Source organism: Pogonomyrmex barbatus, unplaced genomic scaffold (genome assembly GCF_055798465.1).
Source record: "Pogonomyrmex barbatus isolate J1 unplaced genomic scaffold, ASM5579846v1 scaffold46, whole genome shotgun sequence".
NCBI classification, from domain to species: Eukaryota; Metazoa; Arthropoda; class Insecta; order Hymenoptera; family Formicidae; genus Pogonomyrmex; species Pogonomyrmex barbatus.
In genome coordinates, this window is record NW_028297145.1 from 2,501 (window position 1) to 10,000 (window position 7,500).

Sequence of the window (7,500 nt, forward strand, 5' to 3'; positions counted from 1 at the left end):
GTCCGCGAACGTGACGGGCGCCCTTCGTTCGAGATACTCTCGACGTGCCGTTATTACCGCCGGCGCCCTCAAGCCGGTCGGCGACACTCTCTTATTATCGCAATATATACAGCTGGAGACAGACGCTCGTTGGAGCTCTACTCCGTTAAAATTATGTTATAAAGATCATATTTGTTATATAAAGATCATGTTGTTCTCATTCTCCCAAAGTAGCGGCGTATAGCCGCCTCGCCCTGACGCTAGATCGACGGCGCGATGCTCAGACGTCGAGGAACGAGTCGCCGGTGCGTTCAAGCACGGTCGAAAATTTTCGCTACGGTTTACAAGTAAGCGTGAAGAGCGATCTCTCGCTTTCCGCCACTCGGTAACGGTGAAGTCGATGCTCGGTAAGTGCAACGATACATCCGATCGCGTTCGTCTACGAACGAGGGAAGATCGCGCAGCCAACACTGATAAACAGTGCGCGCCACATAGGAGCCATTCGGTCTTACGACGCCGACTCGTGGCAATGCTGTGTCTAGAAATATAATTTCTAATAATACGGCACGACTCAGGAGAGCCGAGGCACATCGTACCGAACGTGCGAAGCACGCCAAACGCACCCGCACGACGATCCGACAACGCTCGGTCGCCGAGCGCACCGCACCTCTTATAGTACCCAACCGGCCGGCCAAGCGGTCGGCGACGCACGGCCTTACGCACGGCCGCTTATGGGCGCGAGCGCCGATGAAACGAGGCGAACGGGACTTAGTCGCTGCGAACGATCGGATTACGATGATCGATCCGAACGGGTCGACAGCGACCGAACGACAGCACAGACGGGATGGATCGAAGAAAAAGAGATGACATTAAACAAAATCGGGCGTCCCGATGGCCGAAAACGGATACTTGTAAGGAGCACCGACAGGCTCGGCGGTACCTCCGACGGGCTCGGCGGTACCTCCGACGTCACGGCGGTACCTCCGACGGGCTCGGGCGGTACCTCCGGCGATGTCGCACGACAAAGTCCGCGCGCGGCGTGTTGCTTTCTCTCTCGGCGGTACCTCCGGCGTACGGGCGATGCAAAAGTCGGCTCGCGGCGTGTTGCTTTCGTTCTCGGCGGTACCTCCGACGGGCTCGGGCGGTACCTCCGACGGTGTCGCACGATAAAGTCCGCGCGCGGCGTGTTGCTTTCGTTCTCGGCGGTACCTCCGACGGGCTCGGGTGGTACCTCCGACGTAGCCGCGTGACAAAGTCCACTCGCGGCGTGTTGCTTTCGCTCTCGGCGGTACCTCCGGCGTACGGGCCATGCAAAAGTCGGCTCGCGGCGTGTTGCTTTCGTTCTCGGCGGTACCTCCGACGGGCTCGGGAGGTACCTCCGACGGTGTCGCACGACAAAGTCCACTCGCGGCGTGTTGCTTTCGCTCTCGGCGGTACCTCCGGCTTACGGGCGATGCAAAAGTCGACTCGCGGCGTGTTGCTTTCGCTCTCGGCGGTACCTCCGGACGCTCGCTCGGGCGGTACCTCCGTCGATGTCGCACGATAAAGTCCGCGCGCGGCGTGTTGCTTTCGTTCTCGGCGGTACCTCCGGCTGGCTCGGGCAGTACCTCCGACATTGTCGCGCGACAAAGTCCACTCGCGGCGTGTTGCTTTCGCTCTCGGCGGTACCTCCGGCTTTCGGGCGATGCAAAAGTCGACTCGCGGCGTGTTGCTTTCTTTCTCGGCGGTACCTCCGACGGGCTCGGGCGGTACCTCCGACGGTGTCGCACGACAAAGTCAGCGCGCGGCGTGTTGCTTTCGTTCTCGGCGGTACCTCCGACGGGCTCGGGCTGTACCTCCGACATTGTCGCGCGACAAAGTCCACTCGCGGCGTGTTGCTTTCGCTCTCGGCGGTACCTCCGGCTTTCGGGCGATGCAAAGGTCGACTCGCGGCGTGTTGCTTTCGCTCTCGGCGGTACCTCCGGACGCTCGCTCGGGCGATACATCCGTCGATGTCGCACGATAAAGTCCGCGCGCGGCGTGTTGCTTTCTCTCTCGGCGGTACCTCCGACGGGCTCGGGCTGTACCTCCGACATTGTCGCGCGACAAAGTCCACTCGCGGCGTGTTGCTTTCGCTCTCGGCGGTACCTCCGGCGTACGGGCCATGCAAAAGTCGGCTCGCGGCGTGTTGCTTTCGTTCTCGGCGGTACCTCCGACGGGCTCGGGAGGTACCTCCGACGGTGTCGCACGACAAAGTCCACTCGCGGCGTGTTGCTTTCGCTCTCGGCGGTACCTCCGGCTTACGGGCGATGCAAAAGTCGACTCGCGGCGTGTTGCTTTCGCTCTCGGCGGTACCTCCGGACGCTCGCTCGGGCGGTACCTCCGTCGATGTCGCACGATAAAGTCCGCGCGCGGCGTGTTGCTTTCGTTCTCGGCGGTACCTCCGGCTGGCTCGGGCAGTACCTCCGACATTGTCGCGCGACAAAGTCCACTCGCGGCGTGTTGCTTTCGCTCTCGGCGGTACCTCCGGCTTTCGGGCGATGCAAAAGTCGACTCGCGGCGTGTTGCTTTCTTTCTCGGCGGTACCTCCGACGGGCTCGGGCGGTACCTCCGACGGTGTCGCACGACAAAGTCAGCGCGCGGCGTGTTGCTTTCGTTCTCGGCGGTACCTCCGACGGGCTCGGGCTGTACCTCCGACATTGTCGCGCGACAAAGTCCACTCGCGGCGTGTTGCTTTCGCTCTCGGCGGTACCTCCGGCTTTCGGGCGATGCAAAGGTCGACTCGCGGCGTGTTGCTTTCGCTCTCGGCGGTACCTCCGGACGCTCGCTCGGGCGATACATCCGTCGATGTCGCACGATAAAGTCCGCGCGCGGCGTGTTGCTTTCTCTCTCGGCGGTACCTCCGACGGGCTCGGGCTGTACCTCCGACATTGTCGCGCGACAAAGTCCACTCGCGGCGTGTTGCTTTCGCTCTCGGCGGTACCTCCGGCGTACGGCCGATGCAAAAGTCGGCTCGCGGCGTGTTGCTTTCGTTCTCGGCGGTACCTCCGGCAGGCTCGGGCTGTACCTCCGACATTGTCGCGCGACAAAGTCCACTCGCGGCGTGTTGCTTTCGCTTTCGGCGGTTCCTCCGGCTTTCGGGCGATGCAAAAGTCGACTCGCGGCGTGTTGCTTTCTTTCTCGGCGGTACCTCCGACGGGCTCGGGCAGTACCTCCGACGGTGTCGCACGACAAAGTCCGCGCGCGGCGTGTTGCTTTCGTTCTCGGCGGTACCTCCGACGGGCTCGGGCATTACCTCCGACGTTGCCGCGCGACAAAGTCCACTCGCGGCGTGTTGCTTTCGCTCTCGGCGATACCTCCGGCGTACGGGCGATGCAAAAGTCGGCTCGCGGCGTGTTGCTTTCGTTCTCGGCGGTACCTCCGGCGTAAGGGCGATGCAAAAGTTGGCTCGCGGCGTGTTGCTTTCGCTCTCGGCGGTACCTCCGACGGGCTCGGGCAGTACCTCCGGCGTACGGGCGATGCAAAAGTCGACTCGCGGCGTGTTGCTCTTCGCTCTCGGCGGAACCTCCGATTAGCCGGGCAGCGCAATAAATAACTTTCGTATTAATAAATAAACATTTATTCGTCATTGATATCTGGATTGGTGCCTTTGATAAAGTGTTGCTGTTATCCGTGTTTATATCTTTACTTTTAAAGCATTCATGCATGAATGCTGTCCCTAATAACGTATCACACGCATTGGAGTGTTTGCGTGGGAATACTTTTAGTGTTTCTGTATTAGAAGGTGCATAATGCTTAGTTATTACAGTTATGTTAATTTTTAAACTTATATAACGAAATATAATGTTTATATTGTAATATTATATTTTACTATGCAATTATATAAGTATTGATATTTTAAGGACACAGGATTATAAAATTGTAGCACACGAATGACTGATACTTTAATCGCGCCTCCCGCGGACAGGCACTACACAGGCTCGCGCGCTGCGTGTTGCTTTCGCAAACGCTAAAGTCCGCTCGCGGCGTGTTGCTTTCGCACGACGTGGCGCGCACGGCCGTTCGTGCGTTAAAGTCCGCTCGCGGCGTGTTGCTTTCGCAAACGCTAAAGTCCGCTCGCGGCGTGTTGCTTTCGCAAACGTTAAGTCCGCTCGCGGCGTGTTGCTTTCGCAAACGTTAAGTCCGCTCGCGGCGTGTTGCTTTCGCACGACGTGGCGCGTACGGCCGTTCGTGCGTTAAAGTCCGCTCGCGGCGTGTTGCTTTCGCAAACGCTAAAGTCCGCTCGCGGCGTGTTGCTTTCGCAAACGCTAAAGTCCGCTCGCGGCGTGTTGCTTTCGCAAACGTTAAGTCCGCTCGCGGCGTGTTGCTTTCGCAAACGCTAAAGTCCGCTCGCGGCGTGTTGCTTTCGCAAACGTTAAGTCCGCTCGCGGCGTGTTGCTTTCGCACGACGTGGCGCGTACGGCCGTTCGTGCGTTAAAGTCCGCTCGCGGCGTGTTGCTTTCGCACGACGTGGCGCGTACGGCCGTTCGTGCGTTAAAGTCCGCTCGCGGCGTGTTGCTTTCGCAAACGCTAAAGTCCGCTCGCGGCGTGTTGCTTTCGCAAACGTTAAGTCCGCTCGCGGCGTGTTGCTTTCGCACGACGTGGCGCGTACGGCCGTTCGTGCGTTAAAGTCCGCTCGCGGCGTGTTGCTTTCGCACGACGTGGCGCGTACGGCCGTTCGTGCGTTAAAGTCCGCTCGCGGCGTGTTGCTTTCGCAAACGCTAAAGTCCGCTCGCGGCGTGTTGCTTTCGCAAACGTTAAGTCCGCTCGCGGCGTGTTGCTTTCGCAAACGTTAAGTCCGCTCGCGGCGTGTTGCTTTCGCACGACGTGGCGCGTACGGCCGTTCGTGCGTTAAAGTCCGCTCGCGGCGTGTTGCTTTCGCACGACGTGGCGCGTACGGCCGTTCGTGCGTTAAAGTCCGCTCGCGGCGTGTTGCTTTCGCACGACGTGGCGCGTACGGCCGTTCGTGCGTTAAAGTCCGCTCGCGGCGTGTTGCTTTCGCAAACGCTAAAGTCCGCTCGCGGCGTGTTGCTTTCGCAAACGTTAAGTCCGCTCGCGGCGTGTTGCTTTCGCAAACGTTAAGTCCGCTCGCGGCGTGTTGCTTTCGCACGACGTGGCGCGTACGGCCGTTCGTGCGTTAAAGTCCGCTCGCGGCGTGTTGCTTTCGCACGACGTGGCGCGTACGGCCGTTCGTGCGTTAAAGTCCGCTCGCGGCGTGTTGCTTTCGCACGACGTGGCGCGTACGGCCGTTCGTGCGTTAAAGTCCGCTCGCGGCGTGTTGCTTTCGCACGACGTGGCGCGTACGGCCGTTCGTGCGTTAAAGTCCGCTCGCGGCGTGTTGCTTTCGCAAACGCTAAAGTCCGCTCGCGGCGTGTTGCTTTCGCAAACGCTAAAGTCCGCTCGCGGCGTGTTGCTTTCGCAAACGTTAAGTCCGCTCGCGGCGTGTTGCTTTCGCACGACGTGGCGCGTACGGCCGTTCGTGCGTTAAAGTCCGCTCGCGGCGTGTTGCTTTCGCAAACGCTAAAGTCCGCTCGCGGCGTGTTGCTTTCGCTCTCGGCGGTACCTCCGGCTTTCGGGCGATGCAAAAGTCGACTCGCGGCGTGTTGCTTTCTTTCTCGGCGGTACCTCCGACGGGCTCGGGCGGTACCTCCGACGGTGTCGCACGACAAAGTCAGCGCGCGGCGTGTTGCTTTCGTTCTCGGCGGTACCTCCGACGGGCTCGGGCTGTACCTCCGACATTGTCGCGCGACAAAGTCCACTCGCGGCGTGTTGCTTTCGCTCTCGGCGGTACCTCCGGCTTTCGGGCGATGCAAAGGTCGACTCGCGGCGTGTTGCTTTCGCTCTCGGCGGTACCTCCGGACGCTCGCTCGGGCGATACATCCGTCGATGTCGCACGATAAAGTCCGCGCGCGGCGTGTTGCTTTCTCTCTCGGCGGTACCTCCGACGGGCTCGGGCTGTACCTCCGACATTGTCGCGCGACAAAGTCCACTCGCGGCGTGTTGCTTTCGCTCTCGGCGGTACCTCCGGCGTACGGCCGATGCAAAAGTCGGCTCGCGGCGTGTTGCTTTCGTTCTCGGCGGTACCTCCGGCAGGCTCGGGCTGTACCTCCGACATTGTCGCGCGACAAAGTCCACTCGCGGCGTGTTGCTTTCGCTTTCGGCGGTACCTCCGGCTTTCGGGCGATGCAAAAGTCGACTCGCGGCGTGTTGCTTTCTTTCTCGGCGGTACCTCCGACGGGCTCGGGCAGTACCTCCGACGGTGTCGCACGACAAAGTCCGCGCGCGGCGTGTTGCTTTCGTTCTCGGCGGTACCTCCGACGGGCTCGGGCATTACCTCCGACGTTGCCGCGCGACAAAGTCCACTCGCGGCGTGTTGCTTTCGCTCTCGGCGATACCTCCGGCGTACGGGCGATGCAAAAGTCGGCTCGCGGCGTGTTGCTTTCGTTCTCGGCGGTACCTCCGGCGTAAGGGCGATGCAAAAGTTGGCTCGCGGCGTGTTGCTTTCGCTCTCGGCGGTACCTCCGACGGGCTCGGGCAGTACCTCCGGCGTACGGGCGATGCAAAAGTCGACTCGCGGCGTGTTGCTCTTCGCTCTCGGCGGAACCTCCGATTAGCCGGGCAGCGCAATAAATAACTTTCGTATTAATAAATAAACATTTATTCGTCATTGATATCTGGATTGGTGCCTTTGATAAAGTGTTGCTGTTATCCGTGTTTATATCTTTACTTTTAAAGCATTCATGCATGAATGCTGTCCCTAATAACGTATCACACGCATTGGAGTGTTTGCGTGGGAATACTTTTAGTGTTTCTGTATTAGAAGGTGCATAATGCTTAGTTATTACAGTTATGTTAATTTTTAAACTTATATAACGAAATATAATGTTTATATTGTAATATTATATTTTACTATGCAATTATATAAGTATTGATATTTTAAGGACACAGGATTATAAAATTGTAGCACACGAATGACTGATACTTTAATCGCGCCTCCCGCGGACAGGCACTACACAGGCTCGCGCGCTGCGTGTTGCTTTCGCAAACGCTAAAGTCCGCTCGCGGCGTGTTGCTTTCGCACGACGTGGCGCGCACGGCCGTTCGTGCGTTAAAGTCCGCTCGCGGCGTGTTGCTTTCGCAAACGCTAAAGTCCGCTCGCGGCGTGTTGCTTTCGCAAACGTTAAGTCCGCTCGCGGCGTGTTGCTTTCGCAAACGTTAAGTCCGCTCGCGGCGTGTTGCTTTCGCACGACGTGGCGCGTACGGCCGTTCGTGCGTTAAAGTCCGCTCGCGGCGTGTTGCTTTCGCAAACGCTAAAGTCCGCTCGCGGCGTGTTGCTTTCGCAAACGCTAAAGTCCGCTCGCGGCGTGTTGCTTTCGCAAACGTTAAGTCCGCTCGCGGCGTGTTGCTTTCGCAAACGCTAAAGTCCGCTCGCGGCGTGTTGCTTTCGCAAACGTTAAGTCCGCTCGCGGCGTGTTGCTTTCGCACGACGTGGCGCGTACGGCC